Source organism: Chelonia mydas, chromosome 7 (assembly GCF_015237465.2).
Source record: "Chelonia mydas isolate rCheMyd1 chromosome 7, rCheMyd1.pri.v2, whole genome shotgun sequence".
In the NCBI taxonomy this organism is placed as follows: domain Eukaryota; kingdom Metazoa; phylum Chordata; order Testudines; family Cheloniidae; genus Chelonia; species Chelonia mydas.
The window spans coordinates 93970743-93991332 of NC_057853.1; the positions used below are offsets into that span (position 1 = coordinate 93970743).

The 20590-nt window shown below is 41.5% G+C and overlaps 1 long non-coding RNA gene across 1 annotated transcript in view; it reads right to left on the bottom strand.

Moving 5' to 3' along the window:
- Window positions 1–315: 315 nt before the first annotated feature.
- Window positions 316–20590, bottom strand: part of LOC122466555 — a 68097-nt gene continuing 47822 nt past the window's right edge. Inside the window, exon 7 of the long non-coding RNA XR_006292171.1 lies at window positions 316–5322. This is a non-coding gene — a long non-coding RNA (uncharacterized LOC122466555). The remainder of the gene's footprint in view (window positions 5323–20590) is intronic.

The window sequence follows — 20590 nt, forward strand, 5'->3', positions numbered from 1 at the left end:
TGCTTTAGAACAGCATAGCTATTCCCATACTGGAAGGGAAATTAGCGGTACCAGTATAAGGCAGCTTTATACCAGCATAACTGCATACACATGAGGTGTTGTACTGGTATAACTATTTTGGGCAGGGGAAATCACCCTATGTCAGTGGTTTTCAAACTTTTTGAGCTGAGTCTCCCACTTTGAATTACAAATTTTTGGTTACACCCCCTTCCTCCCCCCCACCCCCGCACCCAGACAAAAATAGACACATGCAAAAGTATGCTTGACAGCCTACTCCTAGACTTAACACAGCTTTAATTAAATTACCTCAAATTAAATTAAATTACCTCAGCAACTGGCTGCTTCAGCCTTGCTGGCAGGCTGCACCCTTAGGGCAGAGCCAATACCTGCCCCTCCCCTCTTGGGTTTTCAAGGTGGGGAAAGGTGTGTACGATGGAGGTGGAGCCAGCAGTGGGCATGGAGGCTGCCAGGAGCAGAAATCGGACACTCACCCTTGCTGAGGTGAGTCAGGGGTGGAGGGGATGGTCCCTCCCTGAAGCCCACTTCATGGGGCTGGCCTGAGCTGCTTGGCATTCTCACTCGCCCACTCAACTATTCCTTGAGGGAGGGCAGGGGTGCCCCACAATTTGAAAACCTCAGACTCTATCACATAGTGCAATCAGCCTTCTCTGTCCCCTACTGGGGCACCCTGACACCTCCCTGCTACTCAAGGAAAAGCCACTCCTACCGCTACCAAAGAGACAGTCTTTCGGAGGCTGGAGGAAACACTAACCAGTCAGGAGCTACCAGGCATGCCTGTGTCTTTGGAGGGGCAGTGCAGAGTGAGGCTGGGTTAGAGGAGGAGCAGCTCAATGCCAGCCCAGAACCCCAGGGCCAGGTCAGGGCCTTGCCTGAAGTGCTGCAACTGTGCACGTGCTTTTGAGGTTTGTCAGGATGTATGTGCCTTTAAACACACAAATTCTGAGTTTTGTTAGCCACCCTGCTGCAAGGAGGCAGCCATGACTTGGGGACTAAGGCAGGGAGTGCCTGCAGCACCACACTTGGCTCCACAGGAACAGCCCCACCTGGGACATACTGGTACAAAAAAAAGGTGTGTCTCCTTTCTAAAAGGACACGGTAGGTAGCAACATGGAAGTCATCCTTTTATAAAGGCCTCAGGAAATGCCCACAGGTATGCTTTGATGACCTTTATTTCATTAACAACCAGTGATAATGGACAACAAAATTATCCTGCTCTAGAGTTGGGTTAAAGTCATTTTTGCTCCGGTATTCATAGTTGTTCAGTGTTCCAGAATCAGGATTAGCCTAAAAAGTTCCCTTTTTTCTTTCAGGATTAGAGAAGATCTCAATCCCTTTTCAGACTGATTCACAATGAGTGAACCATGCTCAGCAGTAGAGGTGAGGGCATATTTTCTGCTAGTCAGTATCTGTCAGCAAAACTGAAACTTTTGCTGACACAAATCTCTGGTCCAGAGGGAATTTTTTTCTGCTTTCTTAAGAACTGCAGAAAAATAGAGTTAAATTCCCATTTAAGGGTCTGTGTAAAGTTTTGATATTGAAAGAAAAAAACAAACTGCAAAGTCAGCATAACTCAGATAAATGATCTTACAAGTAAAACCAATGGTCAAACATTTTAAAAAACTTCCCACGTGTTTTCATGTACAGTTTTGAGAAAGACTTTGAGTCAAATTAATCTCTATATAACTCCATTGAAATGAATGCAGTCACACCAAGGATGAATATGGTTCAATTTCTTGTCAAATTTGCAGCTCTCTGTTTCAGTCAAGGAGGAAGAGAGATCAACTTAAGTATTCTGTCAGAAAATTTCTTTAAACAGATGATACATGACCCTAGGAAAAAAAAAACTTAGCAAAGTTTTGTAGAGAACTGAAGAAAAAACCCTGAAGAAGAAAAATGTGTCAAACTCTCTGGACTTGTTATGTCTAAATCACTTTCTTTAAGAGACCAGGTTTTATAAATGCCTTTTAGCTTAATTTTGCAGCTCCTGGATGACACCAAGTGGTTACTCACTCCAATTACTCTATTTTTTTCTGTGAACGGTCATAACAGCCGTGTTAGTCTGTATCCGCAAAAAGAAAAGGGGGACTTGTGGCACCTTAGAGACTAACACATTTATTAGAGCATAAGCTTTCGTGGGCTACAGCCCACTTCATCGGATGCATAAGATCTTCTCTAGTAAGCTATTCAAATATGTTAAAGGGATAATTCATTGCTTATGCAGCTTGTGTTCCTCTATTTTAAACTCAGTTTTGTCTAAAGTGTCAGTTTCAATACTCTTCTGGAAGAACTTCCTCTCTCTACCCATTCCTCCCACCCCAAAAAAAGTCACCTTAAGGACATAACATTTGCTTAGGTCCTTGCAAGTCTATTGTAGAATGTTGTCCTTAATGTATCTTTCATGTAGTTTTCAAAAACAACCTAAAACACTGGAGATTCTTTTTGACCCTGCGGGACCCTGTCTTAACTTGATACAGATTAGCTCTTGTGGAATGTCAGCATAAAGGCAGACACACACACAATTTGATGAAGAAATTCAGTCAGACAAATCTCCTAGGCATGATTATATGTGAACAACTGATGTAGCACTCTGGTTATAGGAGTAATCTCCTTAAGTATTATAGCAAGCAAGCCTATGAAATGGAAAACTCTTTAGCACATTGCAGTTTTCTCTCTTCACTGTTGTTTGAAAGAGATAAACGAAAATCATCACTACACACAGTATTTATTAAGCAGTATGTTTCCATGATTTTACACCAAGTATTGTACATGCAACTATGTGTTTAATGGCAAGGAAGATCACCACCACCAAAAAAACAAAACAAAAAACACTTTTCTTAGAATTCAAAGATGGATGTAAGGTTATATATACATTAAGAAACTATAATGCTCTGAAAACAATGTCTCACTTCTGGAATTCATCTATAGTTTGCTTTGAACTGCATTGGATCATTGAACACTACACTAATTTGAAAAATTAGACTTAGCTCTTCAAATTTTCATTGGCAGGAGAGAAATATTTCTCTGATACTAACATACTCTAGAAGAGTCTTGTTGGTAGATAATCAAAATTATAGCAGCTAAAAGAACTCCCATACCGTGGATTTTACAGGCAATAAGGCAGCAGAGGCTTTTACTGAAGAAGGCAAGAAGAAAGTTGAACTGAAGCTTGATCTTGGAAAAAAGTCACAGAAATGTGGTAGCTAGCTTGGAAATGTTTAAATGACTGGACAGGAAAACATGTCAACTAGCTTTCATCTTTAGAAATAGTCTAATTTATTGAAGTTTATATTTCTCAAAATTATATGGAGGTAAAATTTCTCTTTCAAGGACTCTCCATTTATCTCCAAATACAAAACAGCAAAAATTGCAATCTGGAGATGAATTTTGGGACAACTCAGGAGAGCATTACCACTGTTTGCAAGATCTGATTTGTGGGCCAGTTCTCCTCTAATTTACACACTTTGTAATCTCACTGATTGCAGCTTCCTCTCCCCAGCTCCCCCCCCCGCCCCACACACACAATGACAGTGAAGAGTATAGACCTATATGATTCCACCTTTCTCTAATTCTGTATTATTAATCACAGCAAAGCGTCTTAGAGTAAAAAGAAGCAATGTCATATGCCTGATATTAATTTTTCAGGCTTTCTGACAAAAATTTTCAAATCTAATGCTAGGCTCCTAAATCCATATGTAGGCATCTAAAGAGCCTATTTTTCAAAAAGTGCTGAGCACCCAGCTGCTCTCATTAATTTTTGAAAATACTGCCCTTGACCTAGAGCCTTAATGTTAATAGATTCTACAACATCACTATGGAAAATAATATGGGTCATGGCCCTGCCAGTTGCATCCATACCTTCCCTTGCTTCCCCAAGGTAAAGTCCCATATAAGTGCATTGGATGCTAAATGTTTACATTGTGAATACCTCTTTTCCCCACCCACAGCCTAAATATCCTACAAAAGGTTAAGCAGCCTGAAGATGCCTCATAAAACTTACTAACAGGATTGCTTCCAAGACCTGCCTTGGTAGCAGATTCTACCCTGTGTGCTTGTCAAATAATATCTTCAGTGGAATAATCAGATAACATGAAGCTGTCACTCTCTATCAAGAACTGCACTAAGATATCTTGATTTGAAAACTCTGATCAGAAAGATGTTTACATTGGCTACAAAGCCTGCATAGGCACATTTGTGACTAATTCCTCGAGAAGTTTGGTAAGGCCCTAAGTATGATACTCTTCTAGATTCTCTAAGGAACTAGGCTGCCCTTCAAAGATTGATAATCACCCTCATGCCCCAAGCGATTTTTCTAACAAGTCACCTTGCTTTTCCTGAGCTCTGGGGTTTCAGTGCTGAACCTGATGCGGAATGACAAGGACCCTGGAATTAATGAATGTCATCTAGATGGTAGGCATGAAACCCTGCTTCATTTAAGTCTGTGATATTAACAGTATTAAGGAGATACATGAAAATTGTATTATATCCCAATTTGTTGTAATGTTTTCAATCCAACCACTTGTTCACATAGGAAGTAGTGTTAGAACTATTTAGATGACATATTATTTGGCATTAATCGGGGATGAATTTAGTTCAGGGTCTTAAAATAATCAATACAATACAGCAGTTGTGAAAAATTGGGACACTTTTTTTTCGGGAGGGGAGGGGGACTATAGTTTTGTATACAAGACAAACCCCTAATATCAGGATGGTCCTAATAATATTGGGACATCTGGTCACCCTAAATAGAACACAATTCGACATATGACATGTTAGAGTGTTACAATATTAGCAATAAATATCAATAAAGACAGAGAATTAATTACAAGTGAAAGGCCTGAGCCGGGTCCCACTGAAATCCAGAGCAAAACCCCGTTGATTTCAATAGGAGAAGTAGTAAAGATTTTACACTGTTCATTATTTCCTTTCAGAATAAGGAAATACCCTAATAACAGGCAACTGTGAACTATGGTGGGCCCCTTATTCCTTTGAAGGAAGTCAAGTCATAGCTAATGTCCCAATCCTGCAAGGTTCCACATACCTCCAATGAATAAATCTACTGATTCCTTTCGTTCCAAAGTATCCTAGTTCTTGTCTCATTCTTGGTAGTTCCACCACCTTCCTTGCTTTCATCATTGCCAGTGCAGCTCTTCCTTGACAGTCTATTGTCTCTTCCTTCATTATCTTCAGAATAGCTTTGCCCGTCTATTGTTGGGACAAGGTACTGGGTGAATTGCACAATTCCAAGGTGTGATTGTCTATCTTCATGATGCATGAGTGAGACATCACTCCTTTTTTAACAGACTGGAAGAAAAAAACAAAAAATGAAGTGCAGCATGGAGACACCTGACCAATAGTAACATAGGGCAGGAAGATGAAGGCAAAGGAAGTGCACCCAAAGCAGCGTGTACATTAAATGTGTATATCAGACACTCATTTCTCCAAAATTATAATAACACTGTCACCCAGAAAACCTGAACAATAAAGAGTCTTGACATTTAAATGCTGCTGTCTTAAGAATGGTCCCATGTTAGCAATTTCATTGTATGACTATATAACTAAAATAATAATAATGAAAAATATATTACCAAACAGAGTTAAGGTCGAATGGAGCAAACAATCATTCTTATTTTGAGCTGACTTTCATCCGCAGCATTACTGTAGAAAAGCATCCCTTCCACACTAGTGCTCTGGCTACAGAACTTTGTATGTGCAGTCAGTGTTGCAATTAATCTAGTACCTTTCTGTCTTAAATGTCAGAAAGCGTATCCTAATAGGATAGTACAATAATCCTATGTCCTTCTTAACAGTAGTGTATACAAACACACTGGCCTTCTGTTCCATCTTTGGCTTGGTGTAGTTAACCTGAGCTATGCTGTGTAGTGTGCAGTTAAAGAAATATCGTAAAATCTTTCATTGTGCCATCTTATGACATTTCACTGTTGCTAAAACAAAAACAAAAACTTTTGTATTGTTGTGCTTGCAAACTCAACTTGAGTGGATCTGAAGAACATTGGAGACCAGAAATTAAATACAGCAGCATGAATAAAAAAAATAATCTTACTATTAAAATCACATTGTATTCATGGCAAATAAACATTTTGTCCTCCTCCAAATCACACAGCAAAATGTACTTTTTTCATGATACATTTAGATGATACTCCAGCAAAGAAAGCCATATGGTTTTGCTTGCTTGTTTGTTTTAAGAGTGTGCTATATTAAGGCTGACTTCTGCTGGGTGTTTACGAGTCAGAAATAGATCATCTAAAATAGGCCCTGATCCTGTCACTGTATCTACCTAAGCAGACCCTTGTACCTACATCAGTATTATCAAAACCAAGGGCTGGGAAATTATGACTCAAGGCCCCCCCAGAATCATAAGATTTAAAAATACTTCTTGGGTTCTTTTTAATTGCCTTTTGGCTTTTGAAGCATTTGTAAGCTTTCCTCTGCAACGAAGAGGGTTACATTTTTCCTTTTTTTATTTGTATTTTAAATGAAAGCTGAGATTCTCACACAAGTACAGGAGCTGGAGCTCTAAGAAAAGTACCAAATATCAGGAGAGTTGGCAACACTGTAATGGATTCATCTGAATGTAAGCTCTGTGGGGGGCAGGGAGAGGGTCATGTCTCTCTCATCTGTTCTGCACTGATTTCACCATAGATAATCAAACATAAAACAGCTGGGTCACACCGCCTCCTCTACTTCAGTGAGTGGGATGCAAATGTCCCTTTCTGCCCCATCCTGTCCCCATGGGTCCCTCCCCTTCATCGCTGCACCATGCACAAGCTTCTCTGCAGGATATTTTGGTGGTGGGGAGAGGTAGAAAGGGGAAGTGGCTGAACTCCACACCACTGTCCCAAGCAGAGCACTTTGAATAGATGCCCTAGCTGAAGCTGTACTCAGTTAACAGCAGCGAGGCTCCTTCTGGAGCTTTGCTCCTCAGTGGAGCTCAGCACAGCCCCCTATTCAGGAGGAGTCCTTACTGTATGGAGCCGGATGTACCATAGTCATCCCTACCAGGTTGGGAAGCCTGATCTTTCATTAGTTAATCACACAGCTTTCCAATTTCACTTTTGTACAACAAATTTGCACAGAAACTGCTACAAGCTATTTCCCAAGGGGATGAGCCATGACGAATAAGCCCTTCTATGTCTACCCTTGATGACTCAGCTTGCAGACTTTACCTTGTGAGCTCAATATCCTTTGTCTATTCATGTCACACTGCAGATTAAATTTAGACCGCTTCCTAACATCGCCTAGGCTTCACTATTAACAGTTACCGTACACATTTGCCAAAACTCACACCACTGGGAAATTCAAACCACCCCAAGTACAGAAGCAAAGGAGCTGCTGAATCAGAGAGTAGTGTTCAAAAATGGAGTCATTACACTCTAATCTCTTCCCAAATTCCAAAGAGATTTGCCCCCCATGCCTTTGCTTGAGCACCAGGAACACTAAGAAAGAGGGAGTGTGCTCTGAGTACCGAAGCGCACATCTCAGTGCCTTCTTTTTCTTGAACATCTGGAAGGTCTCTCCATGAGCAGTCAAAAAGAAGAAATATATTAGAGAGACTCAAAGTGGGAATAACACTTGCTTACAGTCCCCATATGGGAAAATGAAACAAAATTTTAGTAGATATCAAATAATGTTACAAATATTTGGGGGATATTAAAATCATATTTAAATATTACAAAATAGAAACCTTTATAATACTTAAAATATAAAGGACTATTATTAAAAAAATTTCTATGGAATCATGTATTTTGTACAATACATCCATAGTACAGTATTTACATATTAACCTGATGTAAAAATATATTATACAGATATCATGTTTTTCCAGAATATAGAATCCATGCTAAAAATTATAAAGTTAACGTTCCTTCAGTTACATATGAACATATATCTTATAAAATAAGATTCTTATAATGATATTAAACATTCATTGTGTAAGTTTTATAAAAACTTATATCACCATGTTGAAATGCTGGTTGTTCTTCCAACAGCTCCTCCCCCACAAAAGTGGAATCTCATATGGCACATTTTTTATTCTGTCAGGAGTATTAGATGTTTCCCATAGTGTTGGTATAAATAATTTTAAAAGTGCGTTGGGAGGAGAAGAGTTACTTTATCCTGTTAGATACTATTCAATTGCTTGCACCACCAATGAATTTCCCTACTGTGTCTTTCCCCTCAACACTCCTGGAACACCTTATTTTGAATGACCACACCCCTTTTCCACCGAGACTCTCTCTTATCTGATGTATAATTAGAGGTGTGGCTACACAGTTTTTAAATTACTGGTCTGGTTTAGAAACTAACACATTTACAGTGATAAGCTTTACGGAGATATGCACCTTCATACTGGTGTAACTGTATCTACCCTTCAGAGATGTTGTACCGTTTTAACTATATTTCTAACTATGTTTCTAAACTGATTAAAGCAGAATAACTCTCAAGACTAAGATCAAGGTGCATGTCTTGGTAAAGCTTATTCCTGTAAATGGGTGAGTTTCTCAACCAATACAGTCAGAGTGGTACAAAAACCTGTTTGTAGGCTGGCCCTAAGAGGAATGATGCTCCTTTTGTACTACTAATGAATTCCAAATTGATTGAAGTTAGATTCCTTTGAGACTTACATTTTTAAAGAAACACTCTCGCAGTATGCAAGTTAGAAACTGGATGTATCAGGAAGGGAGTAGGCAGAAGCACTGCTGTGAAGCAGAGAGAAATGCAGAGTAGCTTTAGGGGTAATATTGTTTTCCTTATTTTAATGAAGTTCCTTCTTCAATGTTAGAAGAAAGCAACTCTTTGCTACATGGTACATCTGGTGAGTAATTTATATCACTGAGGATTTCAGCCCAATTTAATGTCCTAGGGTGCTTGGGAGAAATTGCTGTAACAATTAAGAACCATAAAAATTCCTTCATATGTTCACATTTTAGTCAGATTGAGCTCAAATCTGTTTGGTGATTAAGATTAATTATTTCAAAGAGAAAAAATTAATGTGATGAGAATTCTGTCTGACTGGTGGAACTTTTATTGAACTGTTAACATTTGAGTGGAAATATTGCCTCTGACACAATATTATTATGCTTGTAGCAAAGTTGCCACCCCAATACATCCCCTTGTGGTCAGATGTGCACCCTCACACGCACAGTCTGTCAGCCTACTCCTGCCACAGGGGTGTCCTGGCCTTCCGGTCAGGCTGCTTTACAGAGTCCTTTACCAGAGTCCTAATGTAATGTGCACATAACCAAACCTTCAGCACGGCTGGACTCAGCGGGCAGCCATCTCACTCAGGCATGCCTCTGCTGCTCTTTCTAGACTGTCCTGGCTAGCCATAGGTTTCCATGCTTTCATCAACCCCACCACTCCTCCCCTCACTCAGGGGTTCAGGCTGGCTACAGCTCCTCATGGTCCCTGTCTCTAGTCAGGCTTCCTGCTCACTCCTGCAGAAGCCTGTTTGCACGCTCTCATTTTCAACCTTCTTTCAGGTTGCTTGCCAGAGAGAGGGAACTTTCCAGTGGGTCTCCCCACTCCAGTTGGACTCACCCAGCTCTTTATGAGGAAACAAGCAAACAAAAAACCTGCTTCCCCTTCCACCCTCCCCCATGCTGGGCTTTATCTTTAATTAGGCCTGGCCCACCCTCCAGGTATACCCAGGCTGGTTCATGGGCTTCTCAGGCTCATCTCAACCTTTTCACAGCATGTCGGGGGTAAACCCCATTCCAATGCTGTTTGTTTGATTTTTAGGAGGCTTATAAAAAAATGGAAGGGCGTGTATAGAGCTGAAGTTATAGCAGGGTGTGGTGTGTATGTGCTGCTTGTAATTATTAGAACTGGGAGCACTGGCTGTTGGGAGTCTGAAAGGACAGGAAACAGGAAGGATGGGGGGGAAGTTGAGGAGGTGGAGTGAGAGCTACCAAGGGTGCAGCAGCAGCTTGGTAAAGAGGTTTCCACTTTAAAAAATAAAGTCCTGTTGAAGTTTGTTAGTACCTTGCATGGTTGCTACAACATCTTGGTAATGAGGATGGATCTTCTGCCTCTGAACCCACCTGTACCCTTTCTGCAAAGCCCAGGTGAGCCTCCAATTGCTTTTATTGCCTGGATCTACATGTTTGAGACTTATCCGCTTGCAATCAGTGCTACAGAGATTTCTGAAGTAAGAAAGCGTGCTCTGCTAATCCACTGCCTTGGAGCAGAAGGGCAGTGTATATTTACACTTTTCACCTTGCAGATGATAAATATGAGACTGCACTCACTGCATTAAAGAACTTTTTTGTGCCAAAAGTGAATGTAGTAGTTAATCGCTACAGATTTCGACAGCGTGAGCAGAAAATGGGGGAGACTATAATGCAGTATGTTGCTTACCTGAGGAGTCGGATTGTAACTTGTGACTTTGGGAATAGGGCAGATGAGATGATTAGAGACCAGCTCATTGAGAAAACAACCATGCTTCATGTAAGAGAATGCTTACTTCTAGAACCACAACTTACACTAGAAAAAGCAATACCCATTGCTACTCAGATTGAGTCAGTTACAGCTGAAGCCAAAATAATGAGCATGGATACAGGAAAGCACCGAATCAGCAAATTCAAAATACAGTAAAAGCATCTTTTCACTGTGGATCCCCGCTACACCTTGCAAGCTACACAGGATGTCTGGCAAAAGTAGCTCATTGCAATCATTGCAAAAAGATTGGGCATTTTGCTAAAGTATGTCGCAGAAGCCAGTTCAATCAACAGGTGCATGCAGTTATGCCATCACTTTAATAGACTATTTCAATAAATGGCCTGAGATAGAGTTTACATCGCAAATCTCTTCTGTTACAGTAATTAAGTTCCTCTCTTCAGTTTTTAGCAGGAAAGGTAACCCCAAAGAACTGGTTTCAGATAATGGTAGTCAATTTACTACCCTGGAGTTTTCTAGAAGAGAGGAACATTTTACACAGAAGGTCATCCCTATATTACCCTCAAGCCAATGGGGAAATCGGACAGTTTAACAGAAGTTTGAAAGAGAGTTTGCAAATGGCTAAACTGGAAGGCTGATTGTGGATAACCTTCACTACTGATTTCTTGCAAGCATACCGGGCTACATGACATGCCCAACGCAAAGATCGCCCGCAGAGTTACTTACCCATCTGCTGAAGTGAAAAAACAGATTGACAGAGCTAGAAGAGTACCCAGAAGTCACCTACTACAGGACAGGCCCAACAAAGAAAATAACAGAATGCCACTAGCTGTCACCTTCAGCCCCCAACTAAAACCTCTCCAGCACGTCATCAGAGATTTACAACCTATCCTGAAAAATGATCCCCCACTCTCACAGATCTTGGGAGACAGACCAGTCCTCGCTTACAGACAGCCCCCCAACCTGAAGCAAATACTCACCAGCAACCACACACCACACAACAAAAACACTAACCCAGGAACCTATCCTTGCAACAAAGCCCGATGCCAACTCTGTCCACATATTTATTCAAGTGACACCATCATAGGACCTAATCACATTAGCCATGCCATCAGGGGCTCATTCACCTGCACATCTACCAATGTGATATATGACATCATGTGCCAGCAATGCCCCTCTGCCATGTACATTGGCCAAACCAGACAGTATCTACACAAAAGAATAAATGGACACAAATCTGACATCAGGAATCATAACGTTCAAAAACCAGTAGGAGAACACTTCAACCTCTCTGGCCACTCAGTAAAAGATTTAAGGGTGGCAATTTTGCAACAGAAAAGCTACAAAAACAGACTCCAACGAGAAACTGCTGAGCTTGAATTAATATGCAAACTAGATACCATTAACTTGGGTTTGAATAGAGACTGGGAGTGGCTGGGTCATAATACATATTGAATCTATGTCCTTAAGTTAAGTATCCTCACACCTTCTTGTCAACTGTCATTATCACTACAAAAGTTTTTTTTCTCCTGCTGATAATAGCTCATCTTAACTAATTAGCCTCTCACAGTTTGTATGGTAACTTCCAACTTATATATATATGTCCCATTGTATGCATCCGATGAAGTGAGCTGTAGCTCACAAAAGCGTATGTTCATAAATGTGTTAATCTCTAAGGTGCCACAAGTACTGCTGTTCTTTTTGCAGATACAGACTAACACGGCTGCTACTCTGAAAACTGGTCAAGACGTGAGATAAGGACCCTGGGAGTCATTGGGAAGTTGGGGCATGTAGGACTGGCTCCCTATTCCTTCTGTGTGTGTTTATGGGAGGTTCAGGAAGGAGGAGACATGATTATATTGTTAGTTAATGATCAGTCAATCAAGGGCTCATCTCTGCACACATGGGAAAATATAAAAGAGGAGCATATTTAAAATCCATTTCTTTCCCTTAAGATGTACTTTGTTTTCTTATATCTGTATTTGACATCCAACAGGCAAGGGATTTCTATTTAATTCAACATTCATAACTTGCTGCAGTGAAAGAGCTGTGTCTTCCATCTACGTATAGAACTAATGTATGTTTTTATATTATCTGGAAGGTTGTCTTAGAAACTGGATACCTAATAAGAGTGTATTGGTGTATGGTATCAGCAGTCCAGAAAAAGAAAAGGATGCAATTATTTCCAATTTCCATCCTGAAAAAATTAATGGCAGTACCATCAAGGCTGGCTCACTTTCTCTTCATCTTCATCAGCTGAGGGCTATGCCACTGTATCATGGGAGACACTTTCTACATTGAAGGAAGAGGTTTTTCCATCACTGTAGTTAATCCACCTATTCGAGACGTGAGCTGCATCCACCAGCTATGGGGTAGAGGGCATTAAATTTTTCACAGCCCTGAGTGATATACCTAGGTCAGTCTAATTTTTAGGGGTAAACCAGGCCTCAGTGAAATGAAATCTAGAGTCTAAAGAACTAAGATCTAGACCTGAAATCCTGCATAGGAATGGGAAGTAGGGGTGCTGTAACACCCCCAGGTTTTGTGCCCGCCGTCCCGCCCGCTGGCCCTGCGCCCCTGCTGCCCAGGGTCCAGGCTGTCGGCCCCGCACCCAGGGTCTCTACTGCCAGCCCTGGGTCCCGCTTGGCCATTAGTCCCGGGGTCTCCGCTGCCAACCCCAAGGTCCTGCCCGGCCAACAGCCCCATGACAGGGGTCTCTGCTGCCAGCCCCAGGGCCCTGGCCGCTGGCCCCATACCCCTGCCACCTGGGGTCCTGGCCACTGGCCCATGCCCAGGGTCTTCACTGCTGGCCCAGGGTCCCACCCGGCCAACAGCCCCATGCCCGGGGACTCCGCTGCTGGCCCTAGGGTCCCGGCTGCCAGCCCAATGCCTGGGGCTCTACACCCAGCCATAGCTGTGGCCCCAGACTCTGCTGCCTTACCCCGTCCGCATCCCCACCTCCCGGAGCCATGGTCCTGCTCCCGGCCCCAGCTCTAACAGCTGGTGAGGGGCACGGACAGGGGTAAGAGGGATGCATCGCAGCACCCCCCTCCAAAAATTGTTCCAGTGCCACTAAAATCCTGGCCCCACTGAAGTCAAAGGGAATTTTGCTATTGATTTCAATTAAGACAGGATTTTACCCTCAATCTCGCCGAGGGAGTCATTGTACTCCAGTGTGAAAATTTCAGGACTCACTTCATGCATCAGGTTAGCCCCATCTCCTGTGCTCCCATGTGCACAGAACGGTAGCACTGGAGGGAACAAGTCAATCCCATCCTCATAGATGGTGCAGAACCTGCATCCCCCTGTGCACACCAGTCACAATCTCTCACATAGCTCCCCTGAACCAATTGGCTTTGTACTGATCCCCTATTCAGGGCTGAGAGTACATCACAGCCAAACCCCATGTGTGAGAGTATGAGATTGCAGGATCTGGCCCACGGTATATGAACAGAAAGTGGGGTGGCAGCTGGAGAATATGATTGTCCAGAAAACTTCGTAATGCTACTTGCATTGGCCAAGATCCCTGCCTTGCAAAGGTAAGGAAATGTGCAACATAATGCTCAGACTGGGTTTTCTCTCTCTCAGCTTCCCTGAAAAAAAGTAAAACTATGAAAGACTCTGCACAGCAGGCATTACAGTGAAACCCATTGGTCGAGACTCAGTTATGTCTAGACATAGCCAAAACAGTCTCCTGCCCAGTTGTAAAGAATGACAAAGAATCTCGTACTGGCCAACAGTCAAGGTGAATAGGAGTGGGAGTACTACCGGCTGTGTCTGACACTCAGCCTGTTGTGGAGTGAGATGAGTGCCTGTGAGCTAATGCCTATGTGCAACAATCTATATATCCCACACAGAGACCTGTATGCGCACCATTCCTGTTCCAATTTCATATCATTCTGCTTCAGAGGCTGATTTACTAGGGAGAGAGCCCTCAGCACACTTTGCTCAAGCATGTTAAGAAACCTGTTTTTCTTCTCACTGTTCTGTGGCTGCTCTAGTTTATACGGCTGTAACCCACACACTTCCTGGGTGTGATGCTCTACCCCATCTAGTGACATGGAGACCACTTCAAGTGAGATTAAAGAACTTTACTTTACAGCCTTAACCAATGTCCAATGTGGCTTTTAGCTCCTGCAGTAGAGGCTCCTGCATTTAGCTCCAGAGTTCCCAGGTTTGATCTTGCCCACCGACAACTAGGATCTGTCAGTGTTACATGGGCACAATCCAAGCTGTCCTAATTTGTCTATTTTTAATCAGGCCCAGTGCTACTAGGGGGGCAAAGGGGACATTTGCCCTCCCAAATGATTTTCGGGGGAACCCAGATTGTCAGAAAGGAAAAATATAGACAAAGTTATCCAACTTTAAGCAGTGGAACAGCACCAGATTAGAGTCTTCATCCTTTATATAAATTATAAATCACAGCAAAATACTGACAGTAGCCAAATTTTGTTATTTTAAACTCTTAAAATCCAAGATTTTTCAGGGGTCTAACTAGCCCCTGGACTCAGTTTCTTTATTTATTAAATAGTGACATCCAGAAGCCCCAAAATACCTGCTTGCTCCCCTAGAACCAGCCCTGTTTTTAATTCTTCCATTGTCTTTAATTAAGTTCTCCTTAGGCTTGTAGGAGGAGAAGCAATCTTTTCCCTGTTTTTCAAGCAAACAAAAACTGAAGTTTGCTGAGCAGGCAGATTTCCCTGAGCTCTCACAGCTTTAATTTTAACACTGAAAGGCTAATCAAGTTGCATTTTGAAAATCTGTGAAATGTTACTTCCTGCTGCTAGGTTCAGGGCTGGTAATTACTGACTGATTTTTAGGAGGGTTATCTTGTCAGTGCTTAGCCTTCTTATCTAAAATTGGCAAGATGCCTTTTGACTAGAAAAATGCCCTCTCAAAGGCTTGCTTTGCTGCATTTTCATTTTTCTTAAGGTCATTTTGTTGGCATCAAAGCAGATTCATTGGATGAGTTCAGATCTTTTCCATGAAGTTTAGTTAGGCTCTGGAAATGTACACAAGGCATCGGAAGCAAAATAACTTTAAAAAAATTGATTAGCTTCATGTTCTGAAGAGATGACATTAAAGTAGCCAAATTTCATAAAGTGTAAAATTTATTTGTAATGTATTTCAGGGAGCATGATCCATTGTAATCTAAACCCTCTGTACCAAATAAAATGCAATATTTGGCTGGGATGGTGATTTAGGCAGTTCAAACTTATGGATCCCTCTAGTGGGAGAAACTAAAATAGTATTGCCAGGAAGTAGTTGCTTTTTGGTTTTAATTTCTATAATATTTTAAAAGGTAACTAAGATGGGGGGGGGGGGCGGAAATGGAAACAAAATCAAACCAGCCACTTCCCCCCACGCCCTGCTCTATTTGGTTGTTGGAATTCTCAGAAAAGGGACAGTTATTCTGAAGCGTGGATCTATTAGTGCCTACATACAACAGTGAATGGTGCTACATAAAAACATCAACAGATCCCAAAGTACAATAGAAGTGACAGTTCAAACAAATATATCATTATTTATTCATAAATAACATGTTAGTGCCCCCACCACCACCCTTGAAACTTGACTTCAACAGCATTCCAGCCAGGCATAGGCATTCACCCAGGTAGAACAAGTTGAACTATCAGGATATTAATTTGTAAATTAAAGGTACAGCTGTGTAGTCTGGAATCTAGCCCAGGACTCTTATACTGTGTTTCACAGAGCACAGAGCTCATGGTGTCACAACAGGAAACTTCTCCATCCTCCACCTCCTGCTAGTTGTAGCCCAGTCAAAGACTCTTTTTGAAGCTTCCCAAAGATTTCTAGACCAACTCATTAAAAACAAAACCCGAACTCCGAACAGAACAGAGAGGAATTTAACCAAGCAGCTGCACTCATGTTATTAAACCAGTTTTATTTTCAGTTTGTATCCTCAAAGCAGTCCTAATATTAACTTTTTGTGTAACTGAGCTTTACAGTTACTGCAAGGCTGTTGTAAGATTGAAAGTGTGTGTGGGGAGCCAGCTCTTTAAGACATGGTCTAAAAGCCGAAGAATTCCATGGGTCCCATAGCGTGGGGCTGGGGGATTTCAACGGGAAGGGAGTTGAAAAGCTGTGCATTACCAATAAGAACAGCCTCTAGCTTTCAGCTTTCATCTCCTCAAGTGTAAACCTATGGGAGCATACCCACATCACAGAAGAATCTCTGGAGAGAATGCCCCAAGTCCTTTTAACTTCTGACTTCCACTCAGCTGCTACTTGGAGAAGATGGAAAACTACTAGTGCAGAACTGAGTATTTTTATTATTTCAGTACCAAAGATTTAGCAGGCAATGTTTCCTCTTCTTTTGCAGATTCTGAATTCACTTGAGCAGAGAACAGTAGTTGAATTAACCCACACACTGAACATTTAGTGTAGCATCAGCGGAATATTTTCCAGGAGGACTAGTTAGTGTATTGCTGACTTTTTACCTCAGTGCATCTATCTCAAAGTCCACTTATACAGCTATTCACACTATGGAATTCCCACAGCAGAAAGCCTGTACTTCATCACTCTCAGCTTCTTCTAGAAGAACTTTGGCTCAAATCCTGCACAGAGTCCTGCCTGGTTACTCATTCTTCCACACACACTGTGTGGTCAAGTGAGGGGAGAGAGAAGGGTAGAGTCTAGACTTGTGGCATATTGGCTACATTATTTGAAGCTTGATTCTTCTGCCTCCTTTATTCATGTTGAGTAAAACCTTTCACTGGGGCTTTTTATGGAGTAAGGTACTACACAAATGTGAGCAAGGGGAACAGAATCTGGCTCCTCATCCCTCTGTGTCTCAGTTACCCCATCTGTACAGTAAGGATTACAGAGATCTATCTGATCATTTCCCTCCCCCACATCCTTGGGGATACTTGAGATCTGTGCATAAAAGAGTGTTATCTACATGTCATTCACTATTACTGCAAAAGGAAAGTGCTTGGAGTGGTTGTCACACAATGAGGACATAGGAGACACCTAAGTGAAGTGGTGGATAGTGGATACTCTGTGGGCTTAAGGAGATCTACAGCAAAGAAAAAGGTTTTTTTATAAATCAAGAGGCTAGTTTAGGGCCACTACCCTCTTGAAGCTGCCAAGGTCCAAAACTGCATCAACACAGTTTCCTCAATAAAGAAGGATGTAGATGAAGCCTAAAATGTGGGTGTTTGCCCTTTCTGATAAGGGGATAACATACCTCTTGTCTTTGTAGAGAAGAAAGAGGAGGAGGAGTTTGGGAGGAGCCAGAGTTTTTGTGTTTGTTTTTATAGGGATGTTCCACTAAAAATAAGGAAAGGTGAGCAAAAGAATACAAGAAACATTAAAACAAAAATGAGAGGAGCATGAGGCAGAGCTCCTAGAGTGCTAACTACTGAAAGCTGGAAATACTAAAAATAAAAAAAAACCAGTAATAATGACTCAGTAAATTATATAAAGCACATTTCTAACAATATTAATTGTAGCTTCCAGTAGTAATGAAGAATGTTTTGGAGGGTGTGTATATAGGGGGTATTAGTTACATTTGTATTACTGTAACATTACATTGCCTATCACCACCTTAACCACACTTGTGTTATGCCCTGTCCCCTACCCTGTGTTTTCCTTTAGCATGTGATCTCTGTGACACACATCTTTGTTAGGGAAGCAGGAAACCAGGCCCACAAACCAGACTGAGTACAGTTATACAGGACCTCTGCTGCAGATTGGTGGACACTTTATGTCCCCTTTACCAGTGGCATAAAATGGGTTGTACTCCATGTTTACAATAGCAGACACCCTTGAAATTTTATTTCCCTTAAGAGCAGTTAGGCAGCATGATTACTGATTAATAAACATGTACAAATACCAGTTCCCATGCAATCACATCTGATGTTGCCTCATCTCATGATTTCAGGCTCCCCTTCCCTCCAGTATACTCTTTTCAACAATTACCACATTTGTCATTTCTTCGCAGCAGTAATTAGTTTTGCAGTTCTCTTGCACTGACATCAGTTGGTATTTACAGGTTTGTCCTGACTCCTTCAGATGTGTTAATTCACATGCTGTTCAGTAAGAACCAAGAGCAGTGCAATTTCTCTCCCCCTCATAATATTCACCTTTATCTCTTTTATATCCACTAGTCCTGCTCCTGACTTGTGTGATCTGATAGTGATAAAGGCCAGTCATTTAAAACAATAGGCAGATGGTGATCTAACCCTCTGGCCTTTCACATTTTATTCAGACCAGTCACAAAAATAATCTGAATATTCTTCGAGAGGCTCCTCAGGGCTCTAAGGAGAGTTCCTAATGGCCTTTTGTTTCAGCCTGTATCCCATAAATATCTGTGAACGTTTTTTAAAATTGTTTCCTCTTCTCCCCCCATGAAGAAGTAATGCACTTGATGATTACTTCATGCTCAGCCCAGCCACATAATGAATACGGTGAGTAAATACCAAATTCTAGGTGAAAGAGCGGAAACTATTAAAAATTTAACAATATTTATCAGGATGAGTTTGACAACTTCTTAAACTCCGAATCAATGGAAAGCCTTTACAAATGCCAAGAGACCATCAATGATACAAGATAATTCACTTTTTTTCCTACTCAGCACAGTGATCTTACTTACACACACACACTTCTACAGTGGGTGGCCATAATGAATCAGTTCTCCCTGGAGGCAAGTCCAAATACTGGCATCTTGGCATGGATATTCCCAGAGAGTAAGAGATAATATGTGGGAAAGGAGGCAGGGGAGCTGAGAGAAATAGTCTCTGAAAGGAGTGTGACTGAAATATGGTGTCTCTCTGGAAGAATCTCAAAGCTTATTTTGGTGTGGGTGGGAAGGAACCCAAACTGTTAGTCCCCTATGGTCTGGATTAAGCAAGAATGGAATGGACTTCTAAATAAACTACTAAATCTCAGTCTGCACAATAATGCCTCCTTCCACTGTACTGGATGATTTTGAACAGGTAAACTTCATTTGTATAGTCCTTTCGCAGTGGACAGCAGGAGCACCTATCCCACTCACCCCTGCAGGCTGTCTTAAGCACTAATGTTAATTTCCTACATAGTGTGGAATAATGATGTCTTGTCATGAAGGCACTGAGTAGGACTTTGGAGATCTGAGTTTAATTCTCAGCTCTGCCCCAAAATTCCTCAGAGACCTTGTGCAATCAATCTCCTCTGTGCCTCTGTGCCACAACTGTAAATGGGGATAACACTTTCCCACCTCACAGAGGAATTATGAGGTAAATCTGTTAAATGCTTGGGAGGTACTCAGACACTTCAGTGATGTTTGTTCATATAAGTAAGTATCAAGAGTTCAGAATAGGACTGGTGCATGGGTAGAGAAAGGACATGTGTGAGTAGAGGTAAGTTTAAGCATGATCCCCAGCACACAAATAGGATGTTTAGCTCTGGACTCCCCGGTTTGACCTTACTCCTGCAGGATAAGGTTACCCTGTATTCCCTGTCCTACACTTCTATATGCAACACACTACCTGGCTCATAATCAAGCTTTCTGAAAGTCACACAAATCTGAGATTTTTCTTGCCTTAGTGGAAGAGAACTAATATTAACTATGTAGTCACTCTATAGCAAGAGATGGGTCTAAGCCCTATCCCTGGATCTGGACACTTCAGAACTCTGTGGTCAAGTTTATCTCTATGTCCTACACTAAAATATAATTATGAGAATATAAAGCCCCCAGGAATACTGTAGACTTTGTGTTAAAATAGTATTTTCCATTTTACTTAGCTACTACTGCCATCTAGTGTTGATATAATATAGTTACATCAGAAACTTCAAAATATGTTTCTACTTGTGGGCTTTTAACATTTATATAGCTCCACAAATGTGCATGGAATTTGCAGCGCACACACCACTATCACCAGTATCCCTGCCCTGTTTAGCTTATAGTTTAATGCCCCAATCCTGTAAACACTAATGCATGTAACTTTAGATACATGAGTAGTCCCATTGGCTTCATTAGAAGCACTCACTTGGGCCCTGATCCTGCAAACGTCTAAGTGTAGCTGTTTGGAAAGGATTTGGCCATTAGAGCAGAGTAATTCACAACGTATTTAATAGAGTTAGCTCTCCCACACACACCTCCTTTTGACAAATCTCCCACAAACAGGTCATGAAATTCTTGACTGTACTGATG